This window comes from Acinonyx jubatus, chromosome C1 (genome assembly GCF_027475565.1).
Source record: "Acinonyx jubatus isolate Ajub_Pintada_27869175 chromosome C1, VMU_Ajub_asm_v1.0, whole genome shotgun sequence".
Taxonomy (NCBI): domain Eukaryota; kingdom Metazoa; phylum Chordata; class Mammalia; order Carnivora; family Felidae; genus Acinonyx; species Acinonyx jubatus.
In genome coordinates this window covers 174,262,378-174,279,385 of record NC_069381.1, presented here as the reverse complement: position 1 = coordinate 174,279,385, position 17,008 = coordinate 174,262,378, and the positions used below count along the sequence as shown (strand labels likewise).

General features: G+C 38.8%; 1 protein-coding gene across 4 annotated transcripts in view; it reads left to right on the top strand.

Annotated features, from left to right (window-relative positions):
- The window catches only part of HIBCH (3-hydroxyisobutyryl-CoA hydrolase), a 117,823-nt gene that overhangs the window by 27,416 nt on the left and 73,399 nt on the right, over nt 1-17,008 (top strand). The gene's annotated exons all lie outside the window — the stretch shown is intronic.

Genomic DNA, 17,008 nt, shown 5'->3' with positions numbered 1-17,008 from the left:
GTTAAAGCATTTTACTGCAGTGTACTCACCAGATTCTACTTGGGATGTTTTTTATAGCATTAATATGTATGGTGTTACCTTTCCAAAATCTAGAAAATTTTCTGAATTTTGAAACATATCTGGACCCAAGGGTTTTTGGTTAAGGGATTATATGGCTTTATCCCTACTTAATGGATCAGAAATTGAAGGACAGAGAGGCTATGTAATATGCCTCACTGTCACCCAGCTAGTAAATAGGAGGTGGAATTTTAATCCAGTCGGTCTGGCTCCATAGACTTTCCTATTGTACTTTACAGCCTGAGGCAGAGTGGGCATTAAGTAACTTGCAGAATCTGTTTCAGGTAAGCCTAAATGGAGATGGGCAAATTAAGACTGGAATATCTCATCCTACTTTTAGTCAGCATATATACATGGGAGCTGAGGAGTTTCTAGGAATAAGAACTTAATATTACAGATTCATATTTATACACATGCACCCAGGTAGAATAGAAAGACATGACAGAATCCAGATCACCTGGACTATAGTGACCTGAGGCATAAACCACATTGTGAGAAGGAAGATAAACTGAACTTTTAGCAGGGCTTGAAGACTGAATCATTCTTATCCCAGTGTTGGCTTTTACATGTGCTTCAGAGATCGGCTGTATTCCAAGGAGTCCTTCCGTGACCCTTCTAAGAAAGCCAATAGAGCAAGAGCCCTTTTTATTTCATAATGGAGTGATGAAAGCATGCAACTGATGGCAGTACTATTGGCAGAGTTATGAGAAGTGGATAGGACTGATTTATGATAACAGTATGACATTCTTACCCTTCAAAGATTGTGGATGAAGACCTGAACCTGGAAAGGGGGGCAAGGTTTATCAAGCTAATGCAAGCAAGTAGAACCTATTAATGAGGTTTCATTTGTATCTATAGGCTGATGTGGACATATTTTTGCAAAAGTATTCATGGAAAGATTTCTTTCTTTCTCCATGATATTCTATTAAAAAATTTTTTTAATGTTTATTTATATATGAGAGATAGAGACAGAGTGTGAACAAGGGTAGGGCAGAGAGCGAGGGAGACAGAATCTGAAGCAAGCTCCAGGCTCTGAGCTGTCAGCACAGAGCCCGACGTGGGGCTTGAACCCACGAACTGTGAGATCATGACTTGAGCTGAAGTCAGATGCTTAACTGACTGAGCCACCCAGGCGCTCCTCCATAATGTTATATTTTAAACTCTTACACAGCATTTAATGTGCAAAAGCTCATTTCTTCCATATAAATTCGATCTCAACACGGAGAAAACTGTGGTCTTATTTCTGAAAGTAGTTCTTTTCCATATGAAGGTTCACTGGATGGGCTGCATGAAATGACACTGTACTTATCGTTTTCACGACAGCAGTCAAGTCTTATTTTGTATATCTAGGTGATGATCTAGAATCTGTGTCAACCAATTTATAATCTACGGTTTTTGAACAGATACACATTAAGTGCTTGCTTTGTATGCAGTGAACTAAGTGCTTTGACATACTATTATGAAAGACCATTCCTGACCTCAAGAAATGAATAGTCTAATAAAAAGGCCTAGAAATATTTACTAATATAAAAAGCTTCTGTACAACAAAAAAACCCATCAACAAAACTAAAAGGCAACTGATGGAATGGGAGAAAATGTTTGCAAATGACATATCAGATAAAGGGTTAGTATCCAAAATCTATAAAGAACTTACTAAGCTCAACACCTGAAAAACAAATAATCCAGTGAAGAAATGGACAGATGGCATGAATAGACACTTCTCCAAAGAAGACATCCAGATGGCCAACCGACACGTGAAAAAATGCTCAACATCACTCATCATCAGGGAAATACAAATCAAAACTACCATGAGACACCGCCTCATACCTGTCAGAATGGCTAAAATGAACAATTCAGGAAACAACAGATGTTGGTGAGGATGCCGAGAAAGGCGAACACTTTTGCACTGCTGGTGGGAATGCAAACTGGTGCAGCCGTTCTGGAAAACAGTGTGGAGGTTCCTCAAACAATTAAAAATAGAACTACCCTATGACCCAGCAATTGCAGTACTAGGTATTTATCCAAAGGATACACAGGAGTGCTGATTCGAAGGGACACGTGCACCCCAATGTTCATAGTAGTGCTATCAACAATAGCCAAATTATGGAGAGGCCAAATATATACAATGGGTTACTACTTGGTGATGAAAAAGAATGAAATTTTGCCTATTACAGTAACATGGATGAAACTAGAGTGTATTATGCTAAGTGAAATAAGTCAAAGATATATAATTTCACTCATGGAATTTGAGAAATTCAACAGATTAACATAGGAGAAGGGAGGGAAAAATAAGATAAAAACAGGGAGGCAAACCATAAGAGACTCTTAAATACAGAGAACTGAGTATTGTTGGAGAGGAGGTAGGTGGGATGGGTTAAATAGGTGCTCGGCCCTAAGGAGGGCACTTTTTGGGATGAGCACTGGGTGTCCTATGTAAGAGGTGAATCACTGGGTTCTACTCCTGAAGCCAAGACTTCACTTTATGTTAACTAACTTTAAATTAAAAAAAGGATATTTAACAAAGTGTGGTAAAAAGACCAAATAAATTAAAGGTGTGAACAAAGGTGGGCTAGAGTGATACTGACTTTATAACCAATGAAAGCTTACTGGAGGAAAATCATTTGATCTGGGCCTTGAAGAACAATTATGGTTTCAACATGTGGAGACGGGAATAAGTGGATGTTCATATAGTAATCCTAAAGTGATTCTATTATCTCCATTTTACAAAGGCAGAAACTGAGGCTCTGAGAATAACTTGCTTGAGGGTGTACAGTAGTGAGTGGCTAAACTAATGTTTGCATTTGTATGACTCTAAAATCTGGTTTCTTTCTGTTACACAATATGCTTGTTCTATGTGGCAAGAATGGTGTGATGGAGAATAGCGGTTACGTTTAGGGCTTTCTGAGTATCTGTGTTATAAGGAGTGCTATGTGGTGGTGGGCCCATTTTACCCGGGATCCAATGTAGAGACTTGAAGGCCATGCTAAGTAACTTGGATGTTTTTGAAGGTAACAGGGAGTCATTGACCATTTTTGAATGGCAGGAACAAGATTAAAATTATGTTTTAACAAAATTTTCTCTGGTGGCAGTGTGAAGTATAGACAGACCACCAGGCAAAGGTTCTGGAAATCTGCCAGAGAGGAAGATTGTAACATGGCTTACAGCAATGGGAATAGAATGGAATGGAAGAGAGAGTTGTTTTAGAAATAGATTTTCTAGTACTTGGTAACTGCCTCACATTGTTGGCAGAGAGGGAAAGAGAACAAGTCTGGTTGAGAAAAATGGTGATGCCTTAACCTGTTCTAGGGAACAGAGGAGGAGAGACAGATTTGTTGGGGAGAAATTTGTTGGTAAATTTGGTTTTTTACCAAGTTGAGCATAGGGCACCATGCACTTCTGTAATTTTAGCAGGCATTTGGAAATAGGGGCCCAGGCCTCTGGAGAAGTAAAGAAATGCAAGTTTGAGCCAGCTGCCTAAAGGTAATAATTGAAGATGGAAAGTAGCTTATCACAAAAAGGTGAGAGAATAGAACACAGCTAAAGACCATTTCAGAGGCTCTGAAATATTGTGGAGTAATTTACTGATCTAATTTGAAGTCAGGAAGGATTGAGTGAAGGTGGAATAATCAACATTTATTAAATGTTGTTAGATGCTAAGAACCTTACTTACATTGCTTTGGTGTCCTTTTTGGGTTACAGTAATTTAAATTTAATGGCATTCAACATTTGCTGGAAATAGGTGAAAATCTTAGGAGTAGGAAAGATATGTGTTTGGATAAAGACGAAAGTCAGATGTCAGAAAAAATCATGTTCGGCTAAAGATAGGCTATTTTCCTGGGTGTGTCTGTGGGTTGCAACTCCATTCAATGGCAGTGGATGTTACATATAATGGAAGGTGTGGATATCCACAACGTGATGTTTGCCCTAGGCTTGTGTTATAGCAGAACTGCGTCACTAGAATGATGGATTATTCATCCAAGCTTTTTAAACATTTTTGAGATACCTATGTATCAGGTACTGGAAAGGTTCATTTCTCACAATGTTTATGACAACTCTAAAGTGTTTTCCAAAATGTAGCCTGCAAAGTACAAGTCCAAAGAAGTAAATATTCCATGAAAAAAAATTTTTAATGAGGTAAAAAAACTGCTCATTGTTTAAAAAATTTATATTTAATATTTGCATATTAAGGACTAAAGTGTCTTATTGTTATTTAAGTTTTTTCCCCAGACTGATTTGACCATGGACCATTTATCTTTCCGCATAGCAGCACCAATCATCCTTTTGCACATTTTGGGAAATGTTGCTATTATGAATTTTGCCAGAATATTTCTATGTTCTAGCAAAGTAGACATCCTAAAGTTGTGTGTGGCTTAGGAGTTTTATTTTGGCCGACGTCATGCATTCAGTTCAGCACAGAGCTGTGTGTTGATGGTGTTTATAGATTTCAGCAAGTTTCCTTCACGTTTCTCCTTGGAACAGATGTAAATAACGGGTCACCCAGGCCTTATGGAAGTAGAAAAAGTTCTGTGGAGTGAGTTAGAGTGGGTAGGATGATATCATTTGAAGAAGATGATTGGGAGAGTCTGTTTAGGGGTATAATGGTTACAGCAATAGTTCTAGAATGAGGTAAACCTAGATTTGAATCTTGGTCCTGCCCCGAAGCTGTATGACTCTAGGCAAGTGATCTAACTTCCCTGGGCCTCAGTTTCCTTATCTGTGGAAAGGAGTTTCTGGTATATAACTCATTAGAGGTGTTTTCAGGATTAAGTGTTCAGTCAAATGTTTTACCATAGTGTCCATGGAAAACTTCTAAATGGTAAGTTAATAATAAGGAACAGCTTTTGCTGATTGCCTAAGAAAATATTTGAAAATAAAAGTAAATGTGAACCTGTTGTCTTTCCTGGATGTACAATAAAGATTTAATAAAGTTCTAATTTCCTTCCACCTTACATCTATTTTCCTCCTTTATCGTGGTTCTGGCTAGAAGCATTTCTTCTTTCCCTTCTATGTTGTCCTTTATCCCTTATGTCCTACCCCCTTCCCTGCCCAACTGTGGATTGTATGTGAATTCCATTTCCAACTCTAGTCTCTGTAATTTTTCCTAATATGGCAATTTTTCTTTATAGAAACCTTTTCTAGATTTTGTTAAAAATTTGTGATATTTTCAGAACAGATATTTAATTTTTTCTGCAGAATTAACCTATACATCAATTATGCAAATACTGGAAGCTTTATCTCCTTTCGCTTGAATGATTTTGGTTAATGAACTAACAGTTGTTTTTAGGTTTTGAGAAGGCCATGAATTTTTCAGGTAAGAAAAAAATCCTATTTGTCCATTCATTTACGTCATTCTAATGGCATTACCAGGAGATTCTGTAATATTCTTTGCTCAAAGTCTGACCCTCTGTAAATGTCCTGAAAAGTACTTGGCCTACGTGCTTGGAGATCCATGCTTAAAAATATTCCTGCATCACTGAAATAGCAAAAATTGAAAATTACTCAGTGTTTACCAATAGGGGACTGATTAAATTGATATGTAAAAATGGACAGCTGTTAAAAATAAGTATGTAGCATGCATGTGGAATCAGCAAAACCCTGGGAAACTTTACAGGTTAATTGGCCTGTTATTTTCAACAAATTGTAAGGAAAAGAAAGGGATGAAGGGAGAACTTCTAGATTAAAAGACTTGAAAAATATATCCATTTAAAAAAATAGATGATGTTTTTGGATTTACACTTTGTGTTTACTGTACAAATCAGGATAGTTATATTTTGATACAGAGGAAGAGGGCTGTGATGGGGAGGGGGCAGGTGGAGGGCCAAGGGCTTTCGGGCTGACTGGACAGCATTGGGCTTGGGATTTGATTTTTACCCCAATTACAAGCTAATAGTTAGCCTTTACTACATGGATGGTGGCAGAGGATATGAAACTCTTGTTAGTGGCACTTCAAACAGCCTTGAGCTTGATGTCTGTATTGGTTTACCTTGCTCCCCAAGTTCCACGGGGTGACATAGAAGGCCCAGAAGAATGCCTGCATGTGTCGTGGGTTGCATTACAGAACAATAAAATTGAATTTGGGGAACCTGCTGATTTGTAGCAAGCTGTAAGCAAGCCTGCTCTCCTGTCCCAGAGGGAGACATTACCCTTTCTTTAAAGTTGCTCACAGCAAATACAACCCTGAAAATGACCAGGCAAAGAGAATGGTCAGGCCCTTGGGTTCACGACCCAAGCATTAAACTGCAAGGAAACCCCAGGGCCCATGGCAGATAGCGTCTTCTAACAGCCAAATTGGAAATAGGGTCATGGCAGACATAAATAGTTAAGATGAGGTCATACAGGAGGAGAGATAACTGGATCAATCCAAAATGACTCTTGTCCTTATATAGGGAAAATTTGGAGACAAGCATCCTGGGAGAAGTGATGTGAAGATTGTACTTAGGCTGCTTCAAACCAAGAACTATCAGAAGCTAAGAGAGAGGCCCGGGACAGATCCTTCCCCTTAGCCACCTTTAGGGGGAGTGTGGTCCTCCCGCTGACACCTCCATCTTGGGCTTCTAGCCTCCAGAACTCTGAGACAGTAACTTTCTGTTGTTTAAGCCACTTAGCTTGTGGTACTTTGAGTTGACAGCCCTAGCAAATGAATGCATTTCCCATGGTACATTTGTCAAAATTAAGAACATTGGTATGTTACTATTAACTTTAAACTTTATTTGGATTTCATGTGTTTCCATTAGTTTTCTGTTCCAGGATACCATATTGCATTTCCTTGTCATGTCTCTTTAGTCTCTTCTGGCCTGTGACAGTTTCTGCATCTTATTTTTTGTGACCTTAAAAGTTTGGAGGAGTATTGGCACGGTAGCCTGTAGAATATCCCTTAATCTAGGCTTGGATCTAGTGTTTTTTGTTTTTAATAAGTAAACTGCAGTTAAAATGTTTTTGGAGAGAATAACACAAAAGAAAAGCGCCCTTTTCAACACATCGTAACAGAGTATCTGTGGGTTTTGATGTAGGCATCAGGGATACATGACATTCACACTACATAGCTGGTGATGCTGACCTTTATTACTTGGTTAAAGTGGTGTTTGTTTGGTTTCTCCCCTCTAAAGTTACCATTATTCCCTTGTCACATTCTGTTCTTTAGAAGCAAGTTAGTAAATTCAGCCCACACTCAGAAGGTGAGGCGACTAAGCTCTGCCTACCGGAAGGGAGATTTTTACGTGTATTATTTAGGAATCTTCTGTAGGAAAAAAGAGCCATTCTCCATTTCTTTATTCAGTTATTGATACCTGTGTGGGCTCATTTATCCTTACTCTTTGGGTTATAATCTAATATCACATTGTGTTACTCAAATTATTCTAGCTTTGGCTATGAGGAATTCCTTCATTCTGGATCTTGTGTCCTTTTGATATGATCCTATTTTTTTTAATGCTTCCTTACTTTTTCATGCCAGAAGTGTGCTCTGGGCTCCTCATGTTTTCCTTCTTACAGCTCTGGAATCAGCCATTTCTCCAAGAAGCCCTGGTTGGAGCTCTGTATCAGAGAATTGCATTTAGAAATCAAGATCTGACCTCTGGGAGTGCTTTTTGATACTGGGGAATGATGGCTTTCTCCAGGGGGAGAGAGCTAGGGTAATGTATGTATGTATAGCAGATTGCACACACACTGTATACTAACCCTGTTATTAATGTAGTTACACTATAACTAATGTATGTATACGTGTCTGTAGTTGTATCTCTATCCTGTGTGTGTGTATATATACACACACACACACATATATATATAAGCTAAGCAGGAGATCATTCTGACGGCATCTCTGACTTTAATCCAGAGCCACAGGGCAGGGTTCATTGTAGAAGCTTCCCTTCTTGTTTATCTATAACTTTCCTCTGTTACTTATTTCACCCTAGTATGCATGCAAAGCAGTTTCAGAATTGTTAACCATCCCCATGAAAAACAAATTTACCAACTAGAGCACAGTGTTGATAGACAGAGTCCTTTTGTATTTATCTTTACATTTTCTAATCAGATGACTGTTTTCCAAAGTTACTTGGGTCAGCTCCCCTGAAGTCACCATCATGATTACGTCAGTGATGCTATGTCATACATGTGTAATTTAATTAGATTTGTCAGTCTGCATTCCATGTTGGAATCCTGTGACATCTTAGCTGTCTGTCTTTTTTTTTTTAAGCATAGTTTGTATACATTGAAGTTTACTTTTTGTGAGGTACATTTCTGTGCATTTTGACAAATGCGTAAATCATGCGTCCAGCACCCCACAACCATACAGAGCAGTTCCATCACCTAAAACTTCCCCTGTGCTTTCCCTTAGTAGTCGGCCTCTGCTACCCCCAACCACTGATGTGTGTTATGCCCCCATTGTTGTGTCCTTTACAGAATGTCTTATGAATGGAATGATACAATATATAGGCTTTGGGGTTTGGATCCTTTCACTCGGTGAAATGCATCTAAGATTCATCTATGTTGCATGAATTGATGACTTGGTCCTTTTTATCACTGGTATTCCATTTTGGATATGCCAGTTTGTCCGTTTCCCTGTTGAAGAGCATTTTGGTTGCTTCCAGTTTTTGTCAGTTATGAGTGAGGCTGCTAAACATTTGTGTACAGGTTTTTGTGTGAACATAAGTTTTTAATTCACTTGGATAAATACACAAGGGTGCAACAGCTGGGTTGTATGTTAAGCCTATGTGTAACTTTATAAGTATTTGCCAAATTGTCTCCCAAAGTCATTGTACCATTTTGTATTCTCACCAGCAGAGTGAGAGTGCCTGTTGTTCTGTACCTTTGGCAGCGTGTTATTGTCTGTGTTTGGATTTCAGCCATTTTGATGTGTGTAGTGCTATCTCATTGCGTTTTGGTTTTTTTTTTTAAGTTTGTTTATTTGAGAGAGAGTGTGAGTGAATGAGTGCATGGGAGGGGCAGAGAGGGAGGGAGAAAGAATCCCAAGCAGGCTCCCAGTCTCGAGCCTGATGTGGGGCTCGAACCCCCAAACCGTGAGCTCATGACTCCAGCCAAAACTAAGAGTTGGTTGCCCACCTGACTGAGCCACCCAGGCACCCCCTCCTTGTGGTTTTAATTTGCATTTTCCTAATGATCTTCAGATGATTTTGAGCATTTCCTATGTTTGTTTGCCATCCACATATCTTTGGTGAAGAGCTTCAGGGTGTCGTTTTTTTTTCTCATTTTAATATTGGGTTTTTCTTACTGAGTTTTAAGAGTTTATATATTCTGGATGCAAGTCGTTTATCAGGTATGTGCTATTCAAATATTTTCTTCCAATTTCTGGCTTGTCTTTCATTGTCTTAATAGTATCTTGTGCAGAATGGAAGTTTTTAATGGTGATGAAACTCAGTTTATCAATGTTATCCCATTAAGCCTTAATGTTTGGAAGGTACTGTGAACCATGGTTTTAAGGGATGTGGCCCTCACAAGTGTTCCTGTCCCTCCTCCAGGGATAGGCTGCTTTTTTTTTCTCCCTTTCCTTTGCCCTTCATTTCTTTTCCTCAGTTGTGGTTGGTAAACACTGATGTCTTTGGGAATGGTTTCGAGGTTCTTCCCCCATGAGATTAAGGCTTTTATTTTGTAGACCTCCATTTACTTCCCCCACTATAGTGAGGCTTCACCAGAACCCTGGGCTACAGACTTTGAAGTTCTTCCTCACTCCCCTTCAGATTTAGCCTTTTGTTTTGTATGAAAGATGAGGGGAAAGGATTTCTCTATACCTGCTGTTTCCCTACCCCAGCCAGCACCACACAGGAGAGCTTTCTCCAGTTTTCCCTGAGAGCTCCTGGTTGGATTCCAGGAGGAAAAGCCAGCCAGAGAAAACCCCTGCATGACTGTGACCTCCCCAGGAGCTTCATGCTGTCACATTTGCCCACATTTGGCTTCCAGCAGGTCATCAAAAATTCTAATTAATCTTCCTGAAAGCTTTTGCCTGAAGTAAGCGAATATTTTGGTCCTGTGTGTCCCTGAAGGCACCTGTCACTCTCCAGATTTTATTACAGCCATTTGCCCTGTGACCTCAGTTCTCTGAGCTTACCAGAAGCCATTAATTTGCAGTCTGTTCAGCCTTTTTTCTTGTTAATAAGGTTAGGATGAGCATCTTTTCAGCTCTCAACATCTCGAAGCTGAAACCAAATAATAATAAAGTTTTGAAGGATTGCTTCCATATTGGGTGATAATTTATATAAACTACTCAGTGAAAACCATGAAATTTTTTTTGGCTGACAAATTTGACTTGGGTTCAAACAGAAATTTGGCTAGTATGGAGATCTCGAGATGAAAGTTTATTAATACTTGCATTTAACATGCTTGTATGATAGGAAAACTTTTGTCTGTATTTTAAGATTTAAAATGATGCGGTTATCTGAAAAGTATAGCTGTTTTAATCTGTCATCTGTCCTGTCATATGAGTAAGGGTTTAATCAAGGAGGTACAACCACTATGGGTATTTAAGGGGAGCAGAATATGCCATTCCTTAAATATGCAGCTTTGGCATGTGAATTATTTTGAGCTGAAGGCAGTCAAGACCCAGCAGATTTGGGAAAAGCTTTTTACCTCCCTTTCAAATGCCTGAAAGAAATTAGAAAGGAGCCTCAGACCCTATTTCTTTTCTTAGCTCAGGATGGTATATGAACCTCAGTTGCCTTGCTGCTTTTGAGTCTCACACCATTGTGGTCCACCTTACTTAAGAAATGAAAATTTTCTCCAGTTAATCTGTCTTTATTACAGTGGGGGAGGAGTTTAGCCAAGAACCTGGAAGGGTAGGGGGAAAATTATGTTTTCTCCCCTACAGTATTATGGAATAAAAGATTTAGTATGGGAATAAGATCTTCCACAATACCGACAGAAATTATGAGAGGGTCTAGAGAAGGAGTCGGAGGGTCAGAAAACTTACCATCTGTCCTACTCATCTACTAACACAAGTGGGTCAGTAGGAACTTGGACGAAAATCAGAGAAGCTAGGTACTTTAACCGCTAGAGTAGGTCTGCAAAGAAGGTGATAGGTGAAATCTGGGGAAGGCTGTGTCTGCTGGTGGACTTGGTGTCCTTTTTGGTCTGGTTTCTTTTGTGATTTTTGTGTATAATTTGCTTTTACCACAAATGCTTTTAGTATCAGTAAGGTAAGAAAATGAAAAAATACAGTTTCCTAACTCATATGTTTACTTAGCATCTTTTTTTTTCTTTTAGGGATGAAAAAATAGATTTATTGCTATTTCTACAAGTCAGAACTAGAGGAAGAGTAAACGTAACAGATGTTATAAGAACATAAGTACAAACAACTATTTTACAATAACACGTACTTGAAACACATTTTTGTACTGCAAACTATGAAAAATAACTCTCTTTAAATGATTTTAACATTTGCTCTTCCTTATATACAGTTGAATTTCCAGTGGGAGAACAAAGATGCTCACAGCTCTCTGGGCCTTGCTTTGTGAAAACCCTTCCTTAAAACTTTCTGGAATGCTCCATGAAACCAGTGTATGGTTTAGCAGGAAATAGGGGCTGTCATCAGTGCACACGTATATGCATGTTGTCCTATCTTCCCAACTCTCCCGCACATGTGGGATCATTACTGGGGTTCAGGGGACCCCATGGACAGTCAAACAAGAGTGCCCTCTGGAACAAAGCCTTTTAATGAAGTTCCCTTTTGGAGATGGCTTAATACCTTTTACACTTAATGTATTACTCTTATTAAAAAATTTTTTTTAAAATACTGGTTTGAATAGGTAGTAAATACATAAGGCACAGAATTCAAAAAGTTCAAAGGGATCATACATTAAAAAGTCTTCCCACCCCTCACTTCTATGTCCAATTTTCTCTCCTGGAGGCAACCATTTTAGCAATGTTTTCTGTATCTATTTAGAAATACATTCTGGGGCGCCTGGGTGGCTCAGTCGGTTGAGCATCCGACTTCGGCTCAGGTCATGATCTCGTGGTCTGTGGGTTCGAGCCCCGCGTCAGGCTCTGTGCTGACAGCTCAGAGCCTGGAGCCTGCTTCGGATTCTGTGTCTCCCTCTCTCTCTGCCTCTCTCCCGCTCATGCTCTGTCTCTCTCTCTCTGTGAAAAATAAACATTAAAAAAAAATAAAAAAAGAAATACATTCTGTGTGTAAAAATGTATGTGTCCGTGTACGGAGTGGGTGGGCAGCATTGTAAACACACTGCCTGGTTGTTACACAACAGTGTATGGAGAGGTAGCTGCCCCATTCTTTTTATTTTTTTAATGTTTATTTTTGAGAGAGGGAGACAGAGAATTCCAAGCAGGCTCTGCGCCATCTGCACAAAGCCGGATGTGGGGCTCCAACTCACAAGCCGTGAGATCATGACTCAAGCTGAAACCAAGAGTTGGACACTTAACTTACTGGGGCACATAGGTGCCCCTGCCTCATTCCGTTTAAAGCCTCTGTAGTATGCATTTTTGTAGGAATGGTTATAATTCTTTCAACCAGCCTCTCACTGGTAACATTTAGGTCATTTCTAATGTTTTGCCATTACTAATGACATTGCAGTGACTATTCTTGTGTATTCATTTTGCCCATATGTAAACATGTCTATAGGATAAACTTCTGGAACAAGGATTACTGTGTCGGTGTGTATGCTTTAAAAAAAATTTTTTTTTTAATGTTTACTTACTCTTCAGAGAGAGAGAGAGACAGAGCAGGAGCAGGGGAGAGGCAGAGAGAGGGAGTCACGGAATCCGAAGCAGGCTCCAGGTTCCAAGCTGTCAGCACAGAGCCCGATGCAGGGCTCGAACCCACAGACGGTGGACTGTGAAATCATGACCTGAGCCAAAGTCGGACGCCCAACTGAGCCACCCAGGTGCCCCCAGTGTATATGCTTTAAAAAATGGGTTGTCAGGTTATTTTTCTTAGGCTCTCCAATAGTTTTTGCTCCTACAGTATATCTGTTTCCTCACCCTCTAGATATCACAGGATACCAAACTTCTTGCCAAGTTGGTTAAAAAACATTTTACTATAGTTATAGGTTCTAAGTTTTTTTTTTAATTTTTTAAAATGTTTATTTTTGAGAGAGAGAGCGCGCGTGCGCATGAGTGGGGGAGGGGCAGAGAGGGAGGGAGATACAGAATCTGAAGCAAGCTCCAGGCAGGCTCCAAGCTGTCCGCACAGAGCCCGATGCGGGGCTTGAACCCACGAACTGAGAGATCATGACCCGAGCAGGAGTTGGATGCCCAACTGACTGAGCCATCCAGGTGCCCCTAATTTAATTTAATTACTTTAAGGGATGCTTGGGGAAATTTTTATTAGCTGTTATAAGGTCAATATGAATAATAGACTCTTTCCCCATACACAAATAATAATTAAAAACTATTAAGTGGTTGCCTTTTAAAATGTTAAAAATAAATGAAATAAAAACAATTGGAATACATCCAATGAAAGGTGTGGACAGTCTCTACTCAGGGAAATATAAAATTTTGAAATTTTAAATTATATATAAAACACTCAATATTACAAAAGTGTCAGTCCCACTAAATAGGTCTTTAAATTCACTGCCATAGTAGTCATACTCCCTGCAGAAGTTTGTTGTAGATATTGACAAGCTGACTCTAAAATCCATAAGAAAACACAAAAGATCAAGAAAACAGTGTTGAAGGAAAACAATATTGGAAGACATTGGTATGCTATCAACAATGATTAAAATAAAATAGTAATAAAAACAATGTGGTAATGAGACATTAAGAACCAATGTAATCATTGGTACAAAACAGATCCACATAGATATGGAAATAAGAATTACCATAAAAATGTTACTTCAGAGCAATGAAAAAAGGATGGTTTTATTGCTAAATGGCACTAGGTCATCTGGATAGCCATATAGGTGACTAGTCATGGAAAAATCCCTTTTATCAGTTTGCAGCTCAAACAAGTCATAATTTGGATGGCCTGCAAGAATGGACAGTTTGGGCCTGCCGTGACCACACATGGCATCATGTATCGGGAGTCCAATGGTATTCTCTCTCATATTTATTTATATATATATAATTTATTTTCAAGTTAGCTAACAGAGTATACAATGTGCTCTTGGCTTCGGGAGCAGATTCCCATGATTCATCACTTACATACAACACCCAGTGCTCATCCCAACAAGTGCCCTCCTCAATGCCCATCACCCATTTTCTCCCCAACACACCCCCCCCCCCCACCCTCCGCCTCCTCCATCAACCCTTAGTTCTCTGTATTTAAGAGTCTCTTATGGTTTGTAACTATTTTTTTTTCCTTCCCTTCCCCTATGGTCTTCTGTTAAGTTTCTCAAATTGCACATGAGTGAAAACATATGATATCTGTCTTTCTCTGATCTATTTCACTTAGCATAATACCCTCCAGTTCCATCCAGGTATTACTTGTTGCATTACTTGTTGCAAATGGCAGGATTTCATTCTTTCTCATTGCCAAGTAGTATTCCATTGTATAAGTAAACCACGTCTTTATCCATTCACAAGTTGATGAACATTTGGGCTTTTTCCATAATTTGGCAATTGTTGATAGCACTGCTATAAACATTGGGGTCCATGTACTCCTATGAATCAGCACTCCTGTATCTTTGGATAAATTCCTAGTAGTGCTATTGCTGGGTCATAGGGTAATTCTATTTTTAATTTTTTGAGGAACCTCCACACTGTTTTACAGTGGCTGCATCAGTTTGCATTCCCACCAACAGTGCAAGAGGGTTGCCCTTTCTCCACATCCTCACCAACATCCATTGTTTCCTCAATTGTTAATTTTAGCCACTCTGACCAGTGTAAGGTGGTATCTCAGTGTGGTTTTGATTTGTACTTCCCTGATGATGAGTGATGTTGAGCTTCTTTTCATGTGTCTGTTAGCCGTCTGGATGTCTTCTTTGGAAAAGTGTCTGTTCATGTCTCCTGTCCATTTCTTCACTAGATTATTTGTTTTTTTGGGTGTTGAGTTAGGTAAGTTCTTTGTAGATTTTGGATACTTACACTTTATCCAATTTAAGTTTTAATTGAAAAAATTCAGACTTTGTTTTTAATAGCCTTTTCCATAACCCTTGTAAGTGAATATACGTTATTTTTATCTGATAATGAATTTTAATAAAAACTAAGCTGACATTAAATGTGCAGCATGATTTTATGAAGACTTAAACACTGTGTAACATTTAATGCTATTAAATTATGGACTTCTGTGTTTTACTAGATTTCAGTTAAGAAGTGTGCATTTGCTTTTAATTAGCATTCTCTAGTTAAAATTTTCCAATTTAAGCTTTATATTGTACACAGTTCTCATGTGAAGGTTAAAGCATTGTTTTTAGTTAAAGTAATAAGTATGATTGTGCCATTAGTCCTAACAATTGTGTATAGCAGAGTCCTGGGAGATTGTTATGTTTCTTACAGGTGTTTATATTAGTACTATATATTACATGAGCAGTGAAATCTGATAATTAAGTTATAGCGTATGAGTTCCTAAGTAAGCATATAGGCCAGTTCATCACAGCCATATGACTTGTAAGTCTGTCATTTTATAATCTGGCCTCACCTGCTTAATCTGTTTACTTTCCTATCCCTCATTTCCTCAGTCAGCCTTTATTCACTCATATTTAACATCTTAATATTTCCTGGGCGCCTGGGTGGCTCAGTTGGTTAAGTGCCCTACTCTTGATTTCAGCCCAGGTCATGATCTCAAGGTTCGTGAGATAGAGCACTACATCTGGTCCTATGCTGACAGTGCACAGCCTGCTTGGGATTCTCTCTCCACCTTTCTCATTGTCCCTGTCCCTCCCCTTCTCATGCTCGCTCTCTCTCAAAATAAGTAAACATTAAAAAAAAAATCTTGATGTTTCCAAATATCCGTTGTTTGTTTTAGGATGTGTTATTCTCTAGGATTCTTGCACTCTTTTTCTTGGCATGCATCAAGGCCCAGCTCAAATATCCCCTTTTCTATTTTTTTTCAAATTGTCAGTAGTTACTGTAGTCAGAATTATTTGCCCTCTTTATTCATCTTTGCTTTGCAAGCACCTAACATATTATTTGGTATATAGTAATAAATTAAGAGATTTGAGAGTATTTTGTAGTCCAAGTAATTCTAAGACTAGGTTCTGTTCTAAATCAGTTGACTCTGTTCCTTCAGAAACAAAAAAGATTTAATTACTATGTGTGTACTTTGTATATACTATGTATATACTTTTGCTTTTGGTATGTATATTTTGCTTTTCTACAGAATTTAAAGAATTTTAGAGACCTTTGTCAGGGGCACCTGTGTGGCTCAGTTGGTTAAGCCTCTGACTCTGTTTTCAGCTCAGGTCATGATCTCTTATAGGATCAAACCCTGTGTTGGTGGAGCCTGCTTGGGATTCTCCCTCTCACTCCCTCTCTGCCCCTCCCCTGCTCGTGTGCTGTTCTCAAAATAAATAAGCATTTAAAAGAGAAAAAGAAACTTTGTCAGATATACGTAGTAGTCCATTGGATTACTTACTGTTAACTTGTATGAAAGATTTGCATTTAATGTCCAGGCATACCTCGTGTCATTGTGCTTTGCAGATTTTTTTTTTTTTTTTTTACAAATTGAAGGTTTGCGGCAACCCTGCATCAGCAGAGCAAATCTATTGGTGGTATTTTTCCAACAACATTTGCTCACTCTGTGTCTGTGTGTCACATTTTGGTAATTCTCATGATATTTCAAATTTTTTCACTATTCTGATGAACGGTGATCTTGATGTTACTGTTGTAATTGTTTTGGTGGCGCCATGAATGCACCCACATAAGATGGTGAACTTAATAAATATTGTGTTTCTTCTGACTGCTCCACCAATCTGCTGTTCTTTCATGTCCCTCTCCTTAGGCATCCCTATTCCCTGAGACACAACAGCATTGAAATTAGGCCAATTAATAATTGTGCCTCCAAGTGTACAAATGAAAGGAAGAGTCAAATGTCTCTCACTTGAAATCAAAAGCC